Source organism: Lolium perenne, chromosome 1 (genome assembly GCF_019359855.2).
Source record: "Lolium perenne isolate Kyuss_39 chromosome 1, Kyuss_2.0, whole genome shotgun sequence".
Classification (NCBI taxonomy): domain Eukaryota; kingdom Viridiplantae; phylum Streptophyta; class Magnoliopsida; order Poales; family Poaceae; genus Lolium; species Lolium perenne.
Window position 1 is genome coordinate 247,543,288 of NC_067244.2, and position 23,654 is coordinate 247,566,941.

The following is a 23,654-nucleotide window of genomic DNA, read 5'->3' on the forward strand; positions in this document are numbered from 1 at the left end:
ATTAAAGTTCGCATTCTCAATATATGGATGCCCCGCGCTGTCACTTTGAGCATACAAAGATGGTACTAACTAGTTACCACAATTCATAAGTATTTATGTAAATTAAGCTTAAGAAACAAACACGGTGTGCACACTGTCACCTTCACACCGTTGGACAAGGTGTCCCCGAAGATCACATAATAAAACCACTTGAGTAGCACAATAGTTGAAGAATAACATCTACTTATTCAACTAGAATACAAAGCTCATGATCACATAAAGATCATACATGGAGAGATAGATAGACCACATAGCTACGGGTAAAACCCTCAACCTCGGGGGAGAACTACTCACTCCTCATCATGGGAGTCAGCAATGGCGATGAAGATGGCGGTGGAGTCGTTGGAGATGGCTCCGGGGGCAATTGCCCGTCCCGGCAGGGTGCCGGAAGAGAGACTTTTGTCCCCTGAATCTTGTTTGCGACGGCGGCGGAGCTACGGAACTTTTCGTGGGCAGAGGCTTATTGATTTAGTTTTTTTCTCGAGATCGTGAATAAATAGGCGGAAGGGCAAGGTCGCGGTGGAAGCTAGGGGGTCCCACACCAGCCCTAGGCGCGGGCCAGGGCTAGGCCGTGCCTAGGTGTGGTATGGGCGCCCTGCGCCACTTCTTCGACCCCCGCTGGACTCTGTTTTCGTTACGGAAAAATATTGACTTCGGCTTTTGTTTCGTCCAATTCCGAGAATATTTCCTGTACAACTTTTCTGAAATACAAAACAGCAGAAAACAGGAAACTAAAACTGTATCATTTTGTTAATAGGTTAGTGCCGAAAAATGTATAAAAGTGCAACGAAACATGAGCAAAACATATATAAATTGGTGTAAAACAAGCATGGAGCATCAAAAATTATAGGTACGTCATCACAAGGCGACACAATTGACGAGGGTGATCCGGATAAAAAAAACATGGAGGCTGACACACACACACACACACACACACACACACACACACACACACATATATATATATATATATATATATATATATATATATATATATATATATATATATATATATATATATATATGATAAATACTTCCTACTCCTGGCTGTAACTACACCCATCTCTCGTATACGATCATACAAAAGTATATATGATGCTTTATCAATTTGAGTATGTTCGTATATTGTATCTAAGATACTCCATACCAACTTTGGTGAAAAAAAATTAAATACACCCATAGTTTGCACTATATATACAAAATACATGCATATTTATACGTAAAGAAATAGTGTACGTAAAAAAGTGTACATACTACCTACAAAGTAGTATATATAGTACCAAAATATTCTTATATACTTCATACTACTTGTATATACTCTTCGGTATGATAGATACTACCTAGATTGTGTGAAACACACGTGGGAGTAACTACACCCGGGTGTAGTATGAATATGTGTGTGTTATATATATATATATATATATATATATATATATATTAGACCCCCTAGGTGCAGAATAAGTAATTCTGCCCCCGGGTCGGTCAGCCGAGTCGAACTGCCACTCGGTTTAGTCGACCTATTTATGTGGTTCGCAGCACCGTACTAGCTTATCCTAATTCTCTTCTATTTTTTACTTGGACGGTTTGGGAGCTAGCCCACTACGCAGCCGTACCTCAACTTTTTCCTCTAGCTTTCCAATCTAGAGCGGGCGGAGGAGCGGTTGGAGATTGGAACTGAGGTGCGGCGGCGGCGAGCGGGTTCGCGTCCGACGGACTCGGGAGCCAGGCGAGCAGCGGGTGGGTTCTGCGCTCTTGCTGGAGTCGCCGACGTCGTAGTCGGCCTGCCGATTCGCCGGGTCGTGGCGGCCGGCCTAATCGCGGGCGTCGTGGTCGGACGGCCAAATCGGCGGCGTGGCGAGCAAGTGGGTCGTAGCTGCGGGCGGTATGGGCACCACCTCCATCTTCTCCTTTCTCTACTGCAGGTGCTGCGCCGCCTTCCGCCGGCCGTTGTCTCGGAAACTCGTTCCGCATTCATTTAGCTGTCCAAAATTTTGGCAAACTCCATCCGCTGTGTGTGCAGACGAGTGACACGGGCACAATTACATCGATCTGCACTGAGGGCTTTGCATGGTATTTATACATGGATTAGTGCTTTTGATTTAGTCGTTGAATCAAATGTGGTGCAAGTTCTTGAACAAAGTTATCTGTATAATTAATTTGTCACTGCACATCCTTCTTTGAGAAATTAAATTGATGAAAAATTGCATGCTATTTTTTGAAGAAAGTAATCTGTACAATTACTTTGTCAGTGCTTGTAATGTATGGTGACTGCCTGTTCCTTTCTGCTAATTTTTATTCAGAATAAGCAAGGAGGCAAAACATGCTGCTGGTAATTGTTTCCTGTTCTTGAAGATGACATAGTAGTACAGACCTACCATTTGGTGTGCCTATGTTTTGCTTTGCTTTTGAAGGCATTACCCCCTTCCATAAGCTGTAGAGTGGGCCACTAAAAACTCTAATTGTCAACATAAGTAAAAGTAGCAAAGTGTCTTGCTTGTCTAATGAAAATAATATTAGTGGAAGACATCTATACATTGTTGCTATAAATTTACCTATGGAGTTCAGTTGGATCATTTTTCTTTATCTTACAGGGACATTAGCCAGTATTTAAATTAAGCAATCCAACATTTTTTCACTTGCATATAGACCGTTTAAGATCGTATGTATGTTCTCCTACCCGTTGGAAGCATCCGGTCGTATTAATTTTACATCTTCTCTGATTGTAGTTCATATACCTCTGAATCTCCATGCATCACTCAACTGTAATAATTTTTTAAGCATAGTTTAATTGGTGATTGTCAGTATCTAGTTTCAAGAGGTCACAGAAATACTACTTACATACATAAAACTGGTATATATACTGACAAGCACCAATGATGCCACTAATGTAGCTCGAGCTGTCGTGGTATTTAGAAATGGATATATGTGAAATAAAGAAGTATGTCTGTCAGTACATCCTTGTACTGTTGTCCTTTTTTTCCGCAAAAGAGTTATTATTCGTTTCAGAAATATATGCCCCACATCATGTTTTAGCAGTCAATGTAAATCTTGCCAGTAGCTAGTGGACTCTTGGTTAGATCATTTGGTCAACATAGCTGAAAGAAAGTTAAGTTAGGTTATTAATCAGGTTCTGATTTTTTTGTTGGTACTATGAAAAACAAGTTGCAACTTCATATTTCAAGTGGCAAAGGAGTACACAAAATATGGGGAGAGTACCTTAAGAATTTGTTTCTCGGTGAAAGTAATTCTTGGGATTCAAATCTCAGATCCTTAGAAATATCTAAGAATCACTAACAAAATCTATGTTAATAGGATTCTGGTATTCTTATGTTACATTTTTTATGGGAACATAAGACCATGTCAATATTTCTTACTTGACACAATTTTACAGTACATTAAACCAATGCATCCTTTTTTTTTCATGTCAACAGATATTCGCTTCCTCTTCCCAACAATTGGTCAAGATAACTGAAAGGAGTTTGGATATAACAACTGTTCATGTTGTAGCCTTGTGTATTTTGTGTGGCCTGAGCTCAAGCCTGAATCCAGCAAGCCTTTTTGAGCCAAGGTTATGTTATTGTTTTTCATTTGCTGATTTCTGTGAAGCCTCTCAAGATTATCAGCTCATTTATTAGGATAATAAGCTTATCATTAATTAACTGAATTCTGAAGCCAGATATATGTGTATTCACGTGCATCATAGTCCATACATTGTTTGGGTTATAAAGGACGAAATCATATGGCATTCTCTGTACATATTTTGTCGAGCCATTTATTCAGGATTGGTAGCTTAAATTCTGAGCTTTGAAGTTCAGGAATAGCTAGCTCCCATGTGTCGGTGTATTTAAATATTTTGGTAATACTAGCATATGGCATCCTAGGTGTCCCTGTTTAAATAATATCTAGGTGCAATCTCTCCATCTTGTAATTGTAATTATGTATTGTTTATTGTCTTGCTTTCTCAGGTGTTGAACGCGTTCAATGCTAGGAAACTTGATGAGCTGAATATATTAAGGTTATTACAGGGAACCACTTCTTCATATCTATTGTGGAGATAACAGTTGTACCCTAGGTAAATAAAAACACTATTATAATTTTTCTATTCCACAGCTGTAGAGGTTTTATGTTACTCTCGAAATCTTATTCCTCTGTATGCAGGCTCTAATGATGGAGTTCCTTGGCAAGTTCACTTCAGTAGTCACGCTAAGTTGGGAGTGGCAGTTGTGGTTGGTACCAATTGGTCTTGCTCTTTTCTAGGTAATATTCTCCTATGCTGATAAAAATATAACTACTCTGTGACTTTCTATAATGAAGAAGATAAACTTTGTCACAGCAATATTTTATAAATCTTCTACTTTTAAGATACATTAGGTACCTGATGTGTTATATATTTCCTGTCACTGTCTTCCCCTCCGCTGAACATCAAATGAAATGACAGAAAGTTGGCATTGATGACATTATGTTGTTTCTTTTGTGAGGCTTTATCATCCCTCATGCACGAGCTATAATTATCTGTGATTATACAGTGGTCGATACAGGGAGCTCCTCTCTCCACCGGCAGCTTCAGCCCTCCACTGCCAGAGGTCCCTATGCTCTTACGGCGACTACGACAGCAGCGCATTTGTACCGGCTATTAGCTCCTCGAACAGTCGACTCCAGTACTGCCATTTGTACCGGCTATTAGCTCCTCGAACAGTCGACTCCAGTACTGCTTCAGGGAGGACTAGCTGGATGCGACAAAGCGCCGGAGAAAATGTTAGTGATTGTGTTAGTCAAGTGTGTTCTTTGCCGGGGTAGATAAGTTAGGGGAGATGTTGGCAAGACTTTTTCGATGTAAAATGCAATTAGTGGCTCTAAAGGCCCTGTTTTGGAAGAGTAGCTACCCCACAGTCCGTAGCCATCCATTATGGTGCCTAGATTCGTGTTAGTTTTGCTGAACAGAACAAACTGTTCACCGTATCAGCGCCACTAATCCACATCCTGCATGCAATTCATGATGGTCTTGGAGGCTTTTGTTAGCTTTACTACACACAGTGGAGAACAAAAAAATAGCGAGGAATCTTTGCAATTGGATAGATAGGGGAGAGAGAACAATCTTGACAAAGCTGTGAAAAGATTAGGTGAGAGAGAAATAGCATGATATTTTTCTATCCTCCACCATTCTCTCTTATATTAGCCATCAATATAAACTTTGCCTTCGATAGGTGAAATGTTTGGACACTCTGAATGCAAAGTATGACTTTATGAACCTCTTAGCTTTTTGAACTCCATGCAAATTCTAATGATGCCCCGATAGATTGATTCTGATTATGCTAATTTTTCCCTTTTTAAAGGTAGGTGTTTGGTGCAAAGAAAAAAGATGAAAATGGTGCAGTCTTGCATCCGCACACCGCCTGCTATCATTGAGACTGAGCTAGCTAGCTCGATTGTTTTCTGGAAAAAAAAAAGAGCTAACTGGTGTGCTCCTAATCCTTTCTAAATGCTTTGTTTGTGTGTCGCAAGAGAAAGAAAAGGTGAAGAGAGCATGTACACAGTACCACTAGAATCTAGGTCTACCTTTATTTTCCTTTTACGAGAATCTGGAGCAACTTTTTCCATCGTGCCACCATCTGCCCCAGACTGTCTACAACCCCACTAGGAAATAAACAAGTGTGTTATGATAATAACATCATGGGCCATATCCTCTTAATCTAGTTTTGGTTTGACCAGCGGTATATATATATATATATATATAGAGAGAGAGAGAGAGAGAGAGAGAGAGAGAGAGAGAGAAAAGCTTTTCTATTTTGTGACTCCATGGTGGTTGCAATCATCACGGTTGATCCTGCTTTGAGATTCCCATTATGGGTTGGTCCAAACTTTCCCACTATACTTTTCTCTATTTAGTGGATGTGTTTGAGATTTCCTCTTTAGACCGAGTTGGGACCCGTTTGCTGCACCGGCCAGCGCTAGGCCTGCCCCCTTCCATAGCGCTCTGCCCAGTCTCATGAGAGCTTCGCTTGAGTGCCCAGTTAGCGAAAGGTTCGGCACCCATCTCTTCTCCCGTTTTAGACTGCTCAATTCCCATGGATCCCGTTTATCCCGTTTTATCTGTGATTGCGGCGAACCCCGATCGAGGCAAACCACCCCTCTCTCTCTTGGTTCATCCCAAATCGCTGCCATCGTCTCTCTCATTATGATGCTCACGATCCAGATCAACCCTCGACCTAACCTCTCATGCCTTCCTCTAACGCCGTCGACGGTCCTCCTTCCCCGTGCTTTCTTGTCCCGCGGGAGCTGCACAACGGAGCTATCTCCCCGGCCACCGTATGGCCTCCCGCCGCTGCACTGGGTGGAGAAGGAGGGGCTGAATCGCCAAGGAAGGTGACGGCACCGTTGCATCTGCAGCAAGCTGCGCCTCCTCTCACCTTCATCTCGCGATGCGGCCGGCCAGGGAGAGGGCTGCCATGGGCTATGGCGGGGGGTAGGAGGCCGTGAGGGGATGGAGCCTGGAGCTCGTCGCCCTAGGAAACGAGGCGATCCCGGGCCTCCACCGCCGCCCTAGGAGGCAGAGGTCTGAAGAAGATGGAAGAAGGGGAGTCCGCCACTCGTCTTCTCCCCTGAGCTGAGCTGAGTTCTTGCCGTGCCGGATTTGGTTCCCCTGCTTCTCTTTGCTCGGCAGGTAACCTGTACCCATCCTTTGCACCCATGATTTAAACGCTTTTCTCTTCTTCTGTCTTTTCAGGGTTAATTTCCCTTCTTTATAAGCAACTGCTGCAAATTGAAGTTTTCCGGCCATTGTGGAAATGCGGTCTTCCAATCGGTCTGGCAGTCGAGGTACGATCTGTTCTTGATATCTGTTTCAACATTCAACTCACCCTTGCAGGCTTGCAGGTTAATGTGTTGTTTAGGGTCAGTAGCACATGGGATATCAGTACCGTGTTGTTTAGAGTAAGAAGAGTATAATCAACACCCAGAAAATCAAAGTAACAATGGTCACTACTAGTACCGCTCTCTACGCATTGACACAAAAGTTTATCATACTCCTACAGTATAGAATCAGTCTAGGGGACACACAGTTTGTCAGGTCCTATCTCGCTAACTTTCTTTGCACTAACTTTGATAGAAGTGAAAACTGAAAACTAGTACTGGCAGTTATTGCCATTTTTGTTTACAATGTAGGAGTGTAGAGGGGATCGGTTTATTTCTAAGAAGAAGCGAGAATTTTTGCAATATAGATCTTTCTAATTTCACTCGAGCTTGCGTTATCTATGGCCTCAGCCTGACAGTGCTGGTCGGCAGCTGCTCTTGTATAAATTTTTTCTCGTATTTGGATTGACACCACGTATTCTGAACTAACACATACAATCCAAAGTTTGTATGCAAGGTAAACCACAATCCAACGTTTGTATACTGTTAAGCTCACATTTTACTAAGTGCCCTTTCAAGATTTATTTGTGTGTCCTTCTGTTGGCACTTATCATTTCTTTGGGTGTATGTTTTACGAATTCTTGGACACTTACCACATTCAAAGCACGATGTTGCATAGTTTGTTCTTCTCTTCTTCATTCGGAGCGTGATGTTGCAAATCTGAAGGTTTAACTGACAAAGAAAGACTGGAGTCTGATGCTGCATCGCGTGCCCCTAGTCACCATTTTTCTCATGCATCTAGATCCAGTGTAGGAGCTTAGGATTGATTGTGTGCTTATTCGGTTTCTTGTATTTGTAATGAACCGATCTGGCATTCAGAGAGCAAAATCCTACCACATGCATTTGATATCCAGTACAGGGTTTGGATAGAGCAAAAGGGGTGCGTCTGACCAATGTTCACTAACATAGCCCGTAGAGCCTTTGAGTGTCACAAGGTTTTTTGTGCATGTTGTAGTCTCTCCATACTAATTCTGGATGAACTTTGTACTGCAAATACTTGCGTTTATCCAATATTCCAAAATGGATTTAGTGCTTATGATGTGGGGAGATAATGTTCAAACTTGGTATTATGCGTCAACGTGTGTTGAGATCTTTTGTTCTTCTCTGCTATGTTGATGCTCCAGTCCCATTTTTGTATATCTGCTTATTTCAGATCCTCAAAAAGCCGGTGTGAGGTCCTAGCCCCCCACTATTAGCAACCTCCTCACCGACACGCCTCCCTCTTGTTGACAACCTCGGCTCGCCAGGAAATTTGACTACTGGGATGTACACTTTCAGTGACTAAAATATTCTACTTCTATGTGTTCTGTTTGAGAAACAATTTAGACATTTGCACTATATGTTGTATAGTATATCATGTGTGAAAAATAACGAAGAATTTTCTTACCCCTCCAGTAGCATTTTGAACTGTGTAATCCTTGTTTGCGTTGCAATATTCACATCTTGCAGTTTTGATATGTGTGGTTCGAACATTTTGGTACATACACATGCACCTGTGAGATTAGCGCAGCCTGTCCTTGATTTATTTTCTTGCCATTGTGTTGCCTTTTCCTTGGCACATTTGCTATTGGAATTCTGTCAGATTAGATGACTGGTTCTGAAGAAAGATTTAATGTCCATTTGTTTCCCAGATTTGTGAGTTGGATATCTTGTTCATTCAACTGTTCGTTAATGCGAAATCTAAGTTGCTGACATTTAAACATATCAACAGAATGGAAATTTTGTCTCGGTTTACTCTTCACTTTAAAGAGGGCACCCATTAGATTTGTGCCGAGCACCGTTCAAGCCAATGAACAGGCTCCTTTTGTTTTGGGTGGTTGGCTCTTTTATAAATTCTATACGAATACCTAAGTACTTTTGTTCCCGGATTTTAATTTGGAGAAGAAACAAAGTTGGTTATACAAGCACCGTTTATGCTATTGAACAAGCTCTTTTTGTCTGGGCGGTTGGCTCTTTTTATAAATTGTATGCAAATACGTAACTCCTTTTGTACCCAGATTTTTATTTGGAGAAAAATATAAAATTTGTTATACCGTTTATACCGTTTCTATTTGGAGCGCACTCTTGTTTGCCATGGTGCATATTGATTTTTATAATTTGTTCTGCTACCAAATTCAATGGGCCTTTTTTCCCTCTGTCAATATTGGGGCATAATGAACATGTTTAGTAACAATGAGGCCTCTAATCGACGCGAGATATGCACATATATACACTACTCTTGTGTACTACGCGCGTCAATTTATTCCAATCGGAGGGAGTACAAGGCACTGCTCCCGATTATTTGATTTGTTCTTTTCCAAATGTTGACTGCACTTCTCTGCAATGCCAAATAATATATTGGGCACCATTTGATTTAGAGTAGGCACCAAGTTAGAGTGTTGATTTTCTTATTTTTTTAAAGAGATACTGAAACATTGGGCACCCTTTTTGTTTTAAACATGGAGTATAGATGAACACCTAAGTCTGTTCTTGATTGATTTTCTTTTAAATATGTGGCACTTTTCTTACGCACGGGCAATTTGAAGGCTCCTCTGTGCATACTGTGAGGCCTTGTTGGACATACTGTCCAGGGCACAACTAAAATCTTCATAACTAATAGTGTGTTGTCAAGTACCGTTTACATACTTGCAATTGCCATGCGGGCAATTCTCAGACCCCATAGATGGTCGATCTTCCTGTCCAGAAAAGTTTGCACTTTGCCATGCACGCATGTGACCAAAAAAGTCTTTTTATGCAACCGGGTTTGATGGAAAAGGCTGATCAGTCAATGCAGAAAATGTCAGACTAGGTTTCCAGTTTAGGTCATGTGTAAGGGAAAGGTGAGGCTTGTGTTTGCCTATTTTGGTTTGCATCTAACCATTTAATAATTGATCAGTTTGACGTACAATTCTCACTGTTGTGTTTTTCCTTAAATATCTACTACAATTGAGGGTACATAAGTATGTGTGGCACTTTTAATAAATCATAACAAAGTAGCTACATTGATTTTTATTTGTAACAACAAACAAGATGGTTAAAAATATACAAAGCATTAAACAACTGTATGATTTTAGTCTGTGCATATACTCATAATGTTATTGTACAAGTTTATTTTTACAAGTCATACAAAGGTAACTAATTCGATAAAAGATTCTCACATACTTGTGATAGAAGGATATTATTTAGGGTTCAAGCACCCTCCTCACAAACAAAAACATACTGATGCTTAAGGAAATGAGAAAATTTTGCACCCCCAAAGAACCCTTTTGGTTGTTACCTAGCACCGTTTTCATTTTTCTCACGCACTGTTCCCTACCACGTGTGGCTCTTTTTATATATCATACCCCATTCTGATAGCATATGTTAGCATATTTATCTATGGTTTAACTACTATCTGTTGATCAATTAGGGTAAAACATTTACTTGTGTTATCATGCATCTGCAGGATTTCTTTGGTAGTAAAATAGATTAAAATTTGCTTTTGAGCTGTTGGGATAGAAGTGAGCTGAAGCAAGCTAAAAGGACATGTTCACAGGTAGATCTCCTTAAAATGATTGTACGCGCACCATTAGAATGTATGTATGGAACCATTTGCGGAACACACTATCTCCTCAATATGATTTCTTATGTGAAGTGGTGTTTGAAATATTCAATGGTCTCATCGTGGAGCAAATCGTGTAGTTGTTGAATTTCTTAGCAAACTTTACTTGATTGTTTGATCCAAAATAAATGGATGCAACTAGTCTATAAGGCATGGGTAGGAGAAAATTCTTCATTTTGAGCCATAGGAATCAAGCTTTATTTTGAAAATCCTTTATTATATAGTCTTTGGCCAGTCACCTTTTAACACTATGTCAGGCACCTCATCAGATTTTTCTAAGCAAGGATTTGGAGTTCTAACTTCGTTACTTCCTCATCTTATCCACACCAAACCAGACCATGGTATGAACATTGTTTCAATTTGTGCCTTTAGTTTATCTGTTGGGCCACATTCTATGTTTCTACCATGATGAAGTTTGGTATGGCTATCTCGTATGCACTTTTCCTTTGGGTGGTTCGAACCTTTCTCTACCTACACATGCACCTTTCATTTATACGTGTAGCTCTTTACGATTAATTGAATATCTAATTCGAGCTAAATCAATTTACTCTATTTTTTTCTTTTGGTAATGCATATAATTATATATTCTCTTTTGAGGCATTAATATATATTATTTTTGTTAGTTAAAGGCTACTCAAATCATGTTTGTACTTTATATGTATCTCTTTCCTGCTCAGGACCCCAATGGCAATGTAATACAGGCGTGCTGCCATCATTTATTCCAAGGGGCGCACAGTGATTCGTAGTCTCACGCCGACGAGCTGATGCATCCGGCATGTCGCCTATATCTACTTGATTATTTTTCTATTTGTGTTACAAACAATATGGTATTGTATTATGAACCATTAACATATACTTTGTTTTTCTTTTGTTTTGATTGGTTTTTATTTGTGCTAGGCCATCGTCATATATAGCCATCTGGTGCTGTGTGTGGCCCTGGCAGGTGTCCAAAGTCTATGTCACATGGTGGGCCTAGCCAGTACAACGTAGTAGTATTATATGATGCTCGTAGAGCTGTTGTTTTAAATGTTGATTCAGTTTGAATTTCCCGTTACGCCAAATAGAGACACGAAGAGAGCCATCCATCACTCACAGAGACACCAAGAGAGCCATCCATCACTTACGTGAGGGTTCACCAGATCGACATGGAGCTAAAAGACAACCACTGCGCCCCGGATTTCGTGGAAAGGCTGCACCGCATGCGCAGTGAAGGTCGAGTAGGTTGGCTAATTAGGTACCGTGTAAGAAGAAAGACAACATTGCATGCTTTGCCTTTTTAATACAGCGAACTGTAGAAACTAAAGAATCTAGCTCCTTTTCTAGCCAAAGGTACGGATCTCAATGCGAATGAGTGGTTCTGATTACACCCTCCACTACTTACAAACATAGCAAATCCACACTCTCTATATATATATACATATATATATATATATATATATATATATATATATATATATATATATATATATATATATATATATATATATATATATATATATATATATATATATATATATATATATATAGGTCTGCTATTCTCGAACCGGTTCGAGAAACCCTTTCTGAACTTCCCGCTTTTTTGCATGTGAACTTCTTGACGGAATACCAGAAATTCCATGTTTTGGCGGACAGTGTTTTGAGGCTGATTTTCAAACCGCTTATCGGATTGATGCGTATAATATACCGTTGGATTCGCACGGAAATTTCGCAACTTTTTCGTGTTCATTGTTTTCCCAAATTCTATATTGATTAAAACTAATTTGAAATATACAAAACAACGTTTTCGCGGATTTCTCTATTTTTGTACAGTTTTGGGGTTCCAGTTTTCAAACCGTTTATCGGAATGATGCGTATGATATGCCGTTGGAAAGGTGCTGACTAGGCGCACCTTTTTCATGAAGAACACTTTTTAAAATTCTTTATATTTTAAGAGCAGATTTTAAAATACGTGATTACGTTTTTCGAACTTCTCGGTTTTTCGAACTGTTTTTTGGGGCTTATTTCCGAACCACTTATCGTTATGTTCCAAATGATATTGCGTTGAAAAGATATTGATTAGGCGAATCTTTTTCATGTTGAATGTTTTTCCAAATTCTAAATGGTTTTAGTTTAATTTCAGAAATACATAAAAGTGAAGATAACACCGACACAAAGAACATTTCGAAATTGGCTCATCTAGATTGATTAGATGTGGCATTGCGATATGTTGGAGTATTAGTAGAGTTATATTAGTGCTAATTGTACGTTGAGTTGATCGATTTGCGCAATCGGTGGTCGTACGGACGATTTCTATGCATACGATTTCCGTCCAGAAAAACAAAGTGCATGAGGTGCTCGAATATAGAAGTGAACTTCCTTTATATCTGGTAGTGAACTTCCGATCGCGGTATAAAAGTTTCAGGCATGTAATAAAATTATACTTCATAGGAACGATGTCTGTCAGCATGTATAATTTCGACGTCCTATGCATGCGCTGCCTTCCAAATACACGCGAGCGAACTTTGCCTGGACCAAAAGTGAACTTCGTGACGACACTATTTTTCTCTGTTTTTTCAATTATAACGTGAACTTCCAAAAAAATCCGAAAATTATGAACTTCCTAGTACATATGAGTGAATTTCGTTACATTAGCAAGTGAACTTTCAATGGACAAGTAATGGACACAAGTTTCTCAAGTATTCCGGTCGTTGCATGGGTTCCGTCCAGGCTTGGCTCGGTGGGGGCACTTATTCCTGTCAGTTGCATTGAAGTATTGTAACCCACCTGTACCAAATTTAACCTGGCTCATACATTAACTTCTACTCGGTAAAACTAGAATCGTAGCTAGTACATGGCTTGGCAGTAGAGCGCCCCCAAGTGAAGAGATCATACGACTACCAAAGTGAAATTTTATACCGAAATAAATATACTAAACCCACGATGGACAAATAAAGTCAAACTTCACATTTTCATTTTCAAGTACATTTTTTATCTTCTAATTTAACTCAAACAGTATCATAAACATAGCGAACTGCTCCAAAATTAAAACTGAACTTTCTCTGTTTAAAAATTCAACATATAAATGAAGAATGAACTCCTGGGTTAGAAAAAATAAATTTCCATTTTTGTTGTCTATACAGAGCAAAAAAGGAAAATATAAATGAAAGGGAAAAAACTTGCCAAACAACCCACACCAGTTCTCCTGAACCGCAATTTCATGCCCCATGTCTGCTAGATACAATACTCATTCAATATCCACTTGCATATATGATCAAACAATGATGCATGTGCCTACGCCCTGCATATGCACATGATTTCTTGTCTTGTTGACCTGGACTGATCATGCCTCCCTCCCTGCATTGACCTGATCAACCGACCTCTGTCGACTCTACATTGTATCACTTGGGAATCAATCTGGCAATAGTAACATACATGCACCTGGTGGCCAAGTGAGTACACTCACGTATCCATCACAAAGTCTACACCTGCAAAAGAACAACACAACCAAGTTAAAACAGCCAAAGTTGGATTCTTGTTCATGCCAACATACATACTGTAGCTAGCTTAACTACATCTGGATCGAGTAGTGCTAAGCACCTTTTGACTTGCCAATTTGAAACCAGAAGCTAGATAGGTACTCCAACTACTAGTTTTCTTAAGAAAAAGGAAATACCCAGGGCAAGTCCAGCTAGTACTCCTAGTTAGAAGAATTGGACCAAGATAAAAAAAAGTTAGAAGTGGATCAAGATAACAGAAATGGTGGTGGGTTTCGCTTGACCTGGATCAGGTCGTGTCCCCGTCGAGTAACTTTTCGCCTTAGCTCTGCTTGACAAGAGACCCATGACGCTGGGCTAGAGCATGGTGATGCAGAGGCGCACATTAACCAAAGTTCAGAAATGCGATGAATCATAAAGACATTTGAAATTTTGAATCAATCAATTTGAGAGAGAGGGAGAGAGATTTAGCAAGGAACATACATTGTTACCTTATCAGTATCTCTCCTAGTTTTCCAGAAAATTGCCGATCGATGTACACCTCCATATTAGGAAGCTGCAAGTAGTAGTAAAGGTAGTGAGAAAATGAAATATGTAGACCCATCACAAGATAACAACTTCACTTATGCAGATTCATGTAGGAGTATAATGGGGCAGGAGCAAATCGTTTTGTATAAGATAACTTAAGCATGATGAATTGATACTTTTATCGACAAAAGTGAACCCCCTTTGCTGTACCAAATGAACTTATCAGAGCAATTACAGTGAACTCCAGATTTTTTTTTGAACTGTTCTTTTTACGGTGTGTTTTTAACTGAAACTATCAGACAAACTAAATGAACCCCTGAAAAATACAAAGTGAACCGCCCTTATGAATAATGTGAGCTTCTGTTGGTCACCTTACTTATATATACAGTGAATTTCCTATTTTCACCAATGTGCACTTCCAGACAAATACATCATATTAGTTTCTCTGCAAAATAGAATACAATTAACATCAGTGAGCAATCAACTAAGCATCACCAAGAAATTAGTACCATTACTTCAGAGATTAGCATGGTTAATAATAGCAGTAAGAAGCTACAGCATCTCCGCCACATGCACAGCAAGTATAGGAAAACTGAAAGAAGTTATTGGAGGCCGCTTACCAGATTGTACTCATGTCCTATCGGTCCTGTAGCATACTTCAAGATGATAAAAGCATACCACTCAAAATGAACTTCACTTATTTCTGTCAGAACTACAAAAAAGATGTGACTGAACTGCTATCGGGTGAACTTCCTGTTTTAAGCATGGTTCACACAAAATTGCAGTGAAGCAATTCTTATATTTCGAGATACTAAAGAAATTGACATGGCAGTGCGCGGATAGAAAAAAAAGTGATTTTAATCATGCTTATATGTGTATAGCTAACATACCACACATTTAAATTAACACACGGAAGTAGTCGTTTGTTTCCCCTGACAAACACATGTATAACCCACTAAATAAATATGTGTGCTTTTAACTGTAAATGTCACAGGCTATGCAAATTACCGAAATATGGACAGTGAACTACCCCTGCTAATAATGTTGAAACAATAGCGATACAATATGTTCACGAGTATTGAAGCGAACTTTAGTAGTGCAAAATTCTAAATACCTGTACTGTCAAACTAGAAAAGAAAACAATTTAAACTTCTGGGACTTTTAAAAGTGAACTTTGTGACAAGGAATAGTGAACTGCCACTGTACATACGGAAAAAATAAAATTCTTGCTATTTTTTGCCTATAAAGAAGTGAGTGTCTTCCTCAGATGATTCGAATATTCAGATCTTAAAAAGAAAAGTGAACCATTCTGGAAGAGTGAACTGCCTAAAATGAACAAGATGAACTTCGCGACAAAACAAGATGAAGTCCCTGAGTTGGACATGTGAACTTGCATTTTAAATAGAAGCAAACTTCCCGACAAAACAAAAATTTGTGACTAAAAGAAAAGGAGAATTCCTTAAGTTGGACAAGCGGACTTGCATTTTAAATAAAAGCGAACTTCACAGTCTTGTGTTTATGTGTTTTAACTGAAATCAATCTATGAAGTGATTTTTTCCAAAATAAAAATGAGTAAACTTCATATGTGAACTAGGTGAAATTGTTTTTTATGTGCTGCAATCGTCCAACATTTGCTCAAATACAAAGCTAGCAACAATCTTTATGAATAAAATCACAAAAGGCAGTAGTTAAGCTAGAAACAATCTTTATGAATAAAATCACAAAATGCGAACTTCTGTGCGAGGAAGATGTGAACTTGCGAACAAAATTGAAAAGACGAACTCCCCGATAAAAAGAGGCAAACTTCAGGTATATGAAGTGAACTCCTTGATTTAAAAATACTTCAGTTCACAAACTATGGTTAAAGTGAACTTATTGTAGTTCACTTATTGAACTTCTGTTTCCAACATTTTAAAAGTGAACTTCATGACAGAGAATAGTGAACTGCTAATTTAACTCTCAACAGAAAAAGGTTTAACTTCGCATGTTGCACACCACTAAACCACCCCTGCACAACAAGGAACTGCTGACCATGCGTGGCAGCGGAAGAACTTCTCAAACAGGAGGAAGTTAACTTCTACGATTAACACAGGATTTTTTTATTTTTTTATGTATTGTTATCATACCAGAGGCCTATTAAACTGGACACGATTTGTTTTCCAGTGGCATTTTCAGCAACTAGGTCGCCGTGCACCACTACAGGTTGCAGCTAACTAAAAATAAAATGCGAACAAGTTTTCAATATGCTTTGTACATCTTGCCGAGATACTGAACTTCTGGATGCATTCGAAGTTAATTTCCAAGCTAAGTGCACTTCCTGAAAACAAAAAACCGAACTTCCCAAATATTGTTTATAGATTGTTGACTACGTATAGAAAGTTGAATTCACAATAACACAAAGTATTCGCAGGTCCAAGCGAACCAAGCGAAGGTCACAGTATTCGCACACAGCAGGTGCATCCAGATCAAGGAAGATATACTCGATCAGATGGCCAAGGTCTGGGTTTGTATCTGTAACACAAATGAAAACCTTTTCTCGAATTTAAATGTGTTACTTCCTAAAAAATAAAGTGAACTCGCTTTTGGGCCTAATCGGCCTGCTACAAATAACCAAGAGAACCGCTGATGTTGCACTCAGGTATATGGGCAGGTCCATTTTACTAGACTTCCAACTAACCATTTTATGAGCAAACAGTGCACCATCTTTGGATTAAGAAAAAAAACCATTTTGCACAAAATATGAGTGTAAAGCAACAGCCTCTACACAGTTCGGTTAATTTTTCATAAACACAAGCCATGCTAGACTTTGATGCAACAAGATAACTATTGATTTAGCAAGAGGGCAGTTAGTTATTCACATCAGTACTCTCGTATATGTGCATCAAGAAGGTAATGCAGGGAGCTTCCTAGAGTAGTTTTGAATATGAAAAAACAACTAGGCTATTACTATGAAAAAATAACTAGGCTACTGGAGGAGCAGACCGACCTGGTACTCCCTAAACTCCGAAAAATATAAAAGTGAGCTTTTACAATAGACGAAATGAACTTCTATTGTTTTCTTATCAGCCACACATAAATAATAGCAGAACGCATAAAATGAACCACCCTAAAATAAAAGTTAAAAGCAATGAACTTTTCTGATACCGAAAAGTGAACTTCTGGAATTATTTTGTGTGACATAATTGTTCAAACTTAGCCTATATATATTTCAGACACACCTGCAGTAGTTCAGAAGCAATACAACCTCACGAACAATTTTAAAATCAACCAGCAGCAAATCAATCCAAAAATGAAGTGAAATTCTAGGCCAGAACCATTGTCCTGCCACCATGGACACAGATCAAGAGAGATGGAGACCGGACTAGCTTTTGTGGAGGCACTGTTTAAGAAGAAATAAAAGAGCAACAAGGGAAAGAGGAAGCGAACTTCCCCGTGATGCCCCTGTAGCCTCCTCGACGTCGCAGATGGTGGCGAGGATGTGTATCAGCTGCGGGTTGGGGTCGGCCTCCTGCCCGACGACCCGCGAGATCAGGGCTTACGGGCTAGCAGCGCGTCCTCATCGTTCCCCTCCTCCTCCGCCTTCTCTGACTCGGTAGCGGCGTTGGGAACTTACCAGCGAGGCGCCGCTGCACCGGACTCGCGTGGATGCAGGGGAAGAATGGAGTCCAAGGCGCCACCGGTGTTGAAGGAGGTGGTGGGGCGCCGCCGGAGAGGAGGTGGTGGGGCGCCAACAAGGAGGAGGTCTTGGGGCGTCGCCGAAGCGGGGAGGAGGTGGGGCGCCGCCGGAGGAGGTGTGGGCGCCGCCGGGAAGGTGGTGGGGCACCGCCGGGGAAGGTAGTGGGGCGCCGCCGGAGGGAGGTGGAGGGCCCCGCGGGAAGGTGGTGTGGCGCCGCCGGGGGAAGGTGGAGGGCCCCCGCCGGAGGAAGGTAGTGGGGCGCCGCCGGGGAGGAGGTGGTGTGGCGCCGCTGGGGCGGAGGGGTGGTGGGACGCCGCCGGGGAGGTAGGAGGTGGGGATTTTTGGGGTGAGTCGGTGCGGTTTTTTGGGGTGGGGATTTTTGGGGTGGGTCGATGGGACGACGGAGTTCACAAGCGTGCGGGACAGATGAGTTCACGGGCGGTTCGGTTCGGCACGTGGTTTCCTCGGTTGGTTTTTGGGGGTTCGAGAATAGTTATTCTAGAACCCCTCTTAAGGGGGGTTCAAGAATAGTTGGCATATATATATATCCCACATTTTCAACTCATCCCCACACCACACGCCGCCCACCCCAGATCCATCCATAGCATAGCCGCTCATCCCCGCGTCTCTCCTCCATGGCTCGGCGGCCCGACGGCCCTGCCCCGCTCCCTCCATGGCGCGGCGGCCCTGCTCAGCTCCCTTCATCTCACAGCGCGGGGGAAGTTCGGCAGATGCTAGGCGGCCGTACGCTCGTTCCGCAGGGGCGGTGGAGATTGAGGGGTGGTGTTGCGCGCACCGTGCAGAGGAAAGGGGCTGCCGGCCGGCCGATCGATTTGTTTAGATCTAATTTGCTTCACATCTTTTTTCTGGTGTGGATTTGCTCAAACCGTTTGCGGGAATCAGGTCCATGTTCTTTTTGTCAGTTTCAAAGTTATGCAGGGGCTGATGGTTTGTTAGTTTAAAAGCATGGATCAAAAAATGTTTTTGCTAGATTTTGACTGAACCGGCAGGGCACCTTTTTAGTTAAGACTCTGAATCTACCGTGTTTGCTGGGGCAAATGCTTGCTTTTTTCTGTGGGCTGCCGCGCGTCGTGGATTTTTTTTGGGAGCACGGTGCCGGAGAACGAACAAACGCCAGCTACGGCGCGCGTCGAGGACGGTGCCGGAGAAGGAACAACCGCCGGCGACCGCGCGCGTGGAGGACGGAGCAATGGGCAACGACGGGGAGGACGAACCGACGGGGGACTGTCCTCCTGGAGCGCAGTTCCACCGGCCGGAGCCATGGGCAACCTGTTGATCGTTTGGCTGTTTGCTTTTTTATTTTCGATCTGATCTGGTTCATATACTTTTATTTCCGGTCTCGATATGCTTCACAGCTTTGAGGGAATCAGGTCCATGCAGATTGTTTTGTACATGATGTGTACCCGATTCAGATCAAATTTGGTCTTACATTTTTATTTCCCATGCATTCAGAGTAAGATCCCGTCTCTCTCTTTCTCTCAATAAAATTAGTTTGCTGCAGATTTTTCTTGGTGACAGATATTTGATGCGGTAGGAGATTTTTCAGGTGCAGAGATGCGAGGGTGCGCATCCCCTGCGCGCCGCTCGCCGGGGGCCTCCTCCGCGGCCGCTCCGTGGACTTCCCCGCCGCATCACCCGAGCGCGTCCAGGACGGTGCCTGAGAAGGATGGACCGCTGGCGGCCGCACGCGTCGACGATGGTGTCGGAGAAGGAAGGACCGCCGGCGATCGTGCGCGTCAGGCTCCGGAGAAGGAAGGACCGCCGGCGACTGCGCACATCGAGGACGGGGAAGACGTCCACGACGAGGACAAGCCCCCATTCTTCCTTTTATTTCGTCGACCAAGAACGGCTCAATGATTTTTTTTCATGTGAACGAGCACTCTGCGGTGGTATACCGTGGGATTCCTCTTCTTTTTCCCTTTATTTGGAACTAGGACAATACCCGTGCGTTGCTACGGAAAAAACACGCATCACGTTTCTTACACAGTCATGCCGTGGTTCACACATTCAGTCAGCTCCACCAGTAGGCTTAAGTTTTCCAGATGAATATGGTAGGTTGCTAGCTTGATCAACTATTGAGAAGCACAATTCTCTCCGTGAAGAACACCTTGGAGCTACATTTTAAAGCTCAGGAACATAGTTGTCTGACTCAGGAGGCGACGACATAGACGAATACATGCAACTCGCATATGTTGTAGTTGTATCTGAACATAATTCAGCTTGAGTTGTTTTTGTTGAAGTCTCAAGTATAATCAGTTGAAGTTTGTGAGTATATTCGGTGGGACGTTGGGTGTCCCACCTTCTCCAAGCGAGATGTCACACAAAGACTGGTCGGACAAGACAATCTCCCACTTCTTGAAGGAGAAAAGGCAGGAGGCGAGTGGTGCGAATCTACTCCATGTGGGGTATTTGGAAGGAGAGGTAGAAGCGCGTGTTTCGGAACACTACCTTGCAGCCGTGGCGGCCCTCATAAAGGAGGACATCACCCAGAAGGCATACGGGCCCACCTAGGATCCCAGTGATGGGAATGCAGTCTAGCGATCCTTTTTTCCTGTTTCTTACCCTTCTTGCAGATGTTTTAGCTTTCTAAAATGGCATACATTGCGACGCAGAGGGAGTACTTTCATGTTTGTCTAGCCATTACTGAATTTGTATGCATCAAAGTTTAGATTTGTTCTTCAGCATGAAATTGAAGTACTCCCTCCGTTCGTAAAAGGATGTCTCAACTCTGTCTAAATTTACATGTATCTACATACTAAAATACGTCTAGATACTTGTATATTTTAACAAAGTTGAAACATCCTTTTGTAACGGAGGAGTAGTATTTAAGCTTGGATAGGTGCATTTTCTCGTTTACCGAATCCATGAAGGAAAGAATAATCTTGTTGGTGGCTATAAGAGACCTGCTTGGATGCAACGTCCAAACTATGGAATTGCTACTTTAGCTTCCATAGAAAAAAACTACCCCTCGCGTCGCTCCCCCAGGCGACGCCAGGGGCGAAAACCTAGCGCCGCCAAGCTCCTCCCTGCCTGGGCCTCCCCCGCCGCTGCCGTCGGCAGCCTCCTCCGCAGCGGTGGCGGCACCCCGCTGCCGAAGGTGGTCGGGGAGTTCTGGGCGCGAGGTGGAGGGCCGGCTCGTGGGGGCGGTGGCGGTCGCGACTTGCGGAGCCGAGCCGGCGGGCTCGGGCGGGGGCTGCGGTGGTGGTTGCTCGCCGGCGCTGCGGTGGTCGCGGGCGCTGCTACGGCGGCGGTCGCCCTCGGCGCGGGGCCTTGCGGGGCGGCCTGGCCGGCGTCCTCCCAAATCGAGATCCGCTCGATTTGGGGGCGTGCAGGTCGGCCTCGCTCAAGGAGGCCAGGGCGGCGGCCCTGGGACGCCTTGGTGGCGTTGGTGGTGTAGGGGTCGTGCCCCCGACAGCGGGCAGCCGGCAGGGGAGGCCGGTCTGCATCTCCGGCGCCGGCAGTTGGCCGGAGAAGAGGTTGCCGGGGCAGCGGCCCCGGAGACGCGGTGGCGACGGGGATGTGCCGGCCCAGCTTCTCCTTGGCGTGGCGGTCGCGTGAAGGTCGGAGTTCGGGGGGCTGCGGAGGGCCACCGCGTGTGGCAGGCTGGCTGGGGTGTGGCGGCCCTTGCTAGTTCTGCAGGCCTGTGGCGGAGGTGTGCCATAGTGCAAGGATGGCGGCGCGGCGGCGCGGCTCTTGGTGGGTGGGGAGCTGTTTCCAGCGTCTCGGGACGGTGACAGGTTGACGCAAGGGGGGTCGGCCTATTGCGCGTGGAAGCCGGAGCGGCGGCTCTGGGAGCGAGGTGGTGGTGTTGCTATGCCTCTGGCCGCGTGGGCGGCAGGGCATGCTTCCGTTGGCGTGGGCAACATCTCTTTGGCTAGTGGTCTGTGCTCGTCCGGCGTTTTTGGAGGCGGCGGTCATGGGTCTCCGAATGAAAATCTTTCCCGACTTGGTCGGTGCCGACAACGGCGTCGCCTTCGGGCGTCGCTTTCCTTCTTGAAGGCGTTGTTGTGGAGTCCCGACACCCATCTGCCCATCATTCCAGGGTGAATACCCAAATCCGGCTTGCCGGATTGGATGAAGGCTATGTCTTTGGATGTCGTGACCTCGTTGGAGGCGTCATATTTTGGAGTCTTGGAAGCCACTTGTTGTCGATGCCTGCACCACTGGTTTGGGTCGTGGTCTTCGGGTATCGTCGGTGTGCGAGTGCCGCTGGCTTGCTTCTTGCGGCTTGCCTCTCCCCGCGAAGCTTGAAAGGCCTAGCCGTCCCCTTCGGCTCTGACTTCCTTTCCAGGGACGTGGACCGGGCAGTCGTGGTGCTCGCCGTTGGCCGTCGTGCTGGTGTCATTCGACGGCGCTCCATACCTAGTTGAGCTAGGTCGTGTGGCCAAGTGTGGTTTTCGCCGGTTTTCCTTATAAACCGGACACGGGTGTCGAGTTTGTATCGGTTTTCGGTCGGTTTTCCTCATAAACCGGCTAAATTTCCCTCTTAATGAATAGGCAGAGCTCCTGCCGGTTGCTCCAAAAATAAGAGCAGTCCTTTTTTTATTGGGTTGTGATTACTTACCGCTCTATGCTGCAGGAGCAATCCAACTATGGTTCAACCGCTCTAATCTTCGACAAACTAAAAGAGAAGACTGTCGCATTGCCGCCCTCGGTTGCCTCAATCTTCGACGGCTCAACTTTGTTTCTCGGAGAGAAAAACCCCCAATTGCTCCCAGAGAAACTCCATCAATATCTCATGTTCACTGGATTCGGAGCCCTTGGCGGTTGGTGTGATTCGTTACCGCTGCTGGCCTGCTTTAGCTCCAAGTTAGCGCACCTCGTCTGGTGCACTGCAGCCCCTTGCACAGCCCTCCTAGGTGACCTCGTCCTCGTTGCGTTCCCAGCAGCGGATGAGTCTGCAGCTCAGGCCACTCGCACCTTCCCTGCCTAGACTGCATATATGGTAGATTGCCTATCTCTCTGGATTAATCGTGGGTGCTGCACTACTACTATCATCTCCGACATGCCCTTTGGGAAGACAAAGATGATTATATTTTTTCTCGTTGGTGTTTGCAAAATTTGGCCATGCATCTCATTGCTCTAGCATGAGATGGATTGAGGGGCCGGCGATGGACGGCAGCAATACGTCCTGTCCACCTCCTCGAGCACAAGGAGAACGCCTGCCCATACCAGCCACGCCGCGGCAAGATCTGAGCCATGAGACAATGTAGGTCGACCTCCTAAATATATTCGCCCGCCTAGGCTCAGGTGCTGGTCTTCGCCGTCGGCCAGCGTCAGAACGGCATATGTGTGCCGTCGTCTTGCCATCGAAAATAATCTGAATTTGAATATTCGATTGATGATTCGTGGGATCTAGACGGGACGGGTTATATCTAGGCACACCATGTGTCCAACGGCACCGTTCAGCACCGTATCTGGCGGCCGT

At 43.6% G+C, this 23,654-nt stretch overlaps 3 long non-coding RNA genes across 13 annotated transcripts; 2 read left to right on the plus strand and 1 right to left on the minus strand.

The window, feature by feature from the left end:
• The first annotated feature begins 1,582 nt into the window (after positions 1-1,582).
• LOC127327532 (uncharacterized) lies at positions 1,583-11,270 on the plus strand. Of its 8 annotated transcripts, none has more exons than XR_011750728.1 (8): positions 1,583-1,921; positions 3,471-4,111; positions 4,198-4,296; positions 4,566-5,496; positions 6,764-6,855; positions 10,373-10,462; positions 10,786-10,869; positions 11,206-11,270. It is a non-coding gene; the product is annotated as an uncharacterized lncRNA (long non-coding RNA). The 8 variants fall into 8 exon arrangements; XR_011750729.1 differs by having other exon boundaries at positions 10,798-10,869; positions 11,206-11,220; XR_007868601.2 differs by lacking the exons at positions 10,373-10,462; positions 10,786-10,869; positions 11,206-11,270 and adding exons at positions 2,060-2,109; positions 8,102-8,405 and having other exon boundaries at positions 1,584-1,961.
• A 2,386-nt stretch (positions 11,271-13,656) lies between these two features.
• On the minus strand, positions 13,657-14,802 carry LOC127327310 (uncharacterized). 4 transcript variants are annotated; one of them, XR_007868482.2, is made up of 3 exons: positions 14,493-14,802; positions 14,286-14,358; positions 13,657-13,992 (listed from the first exon to the last, which is right to left on the minus strand). It is a non-coding gene; the product is annotated as an uncharacterized lncRNA (long non-coding RNA). The 4 variants fall into 4 exon arrangements; XR_011751188.1 differs by having other exon boundaries at positions 14,105-14,358; XR_007868483.2 differs by having other exon boundaries at positions 14,485-14,802.
• A 3,959-nt stretch (positions 14,803-18,761) lies between these two features.
• On the plus strand, positions 18,762-20,232 carry LOC127327534 (uncharacterized). Its single transcript, XR_007868605.1, has 2 exons — positions 18,762-19,679; positions 19,773-20,232. It is a non-coding gene; the product is annotated as an uncharacterized lncRNA (long non-coding RNA).
• The last annotated feature ends 3,422 nt before the right edge of the window (positions 20,233-23,654 follow it).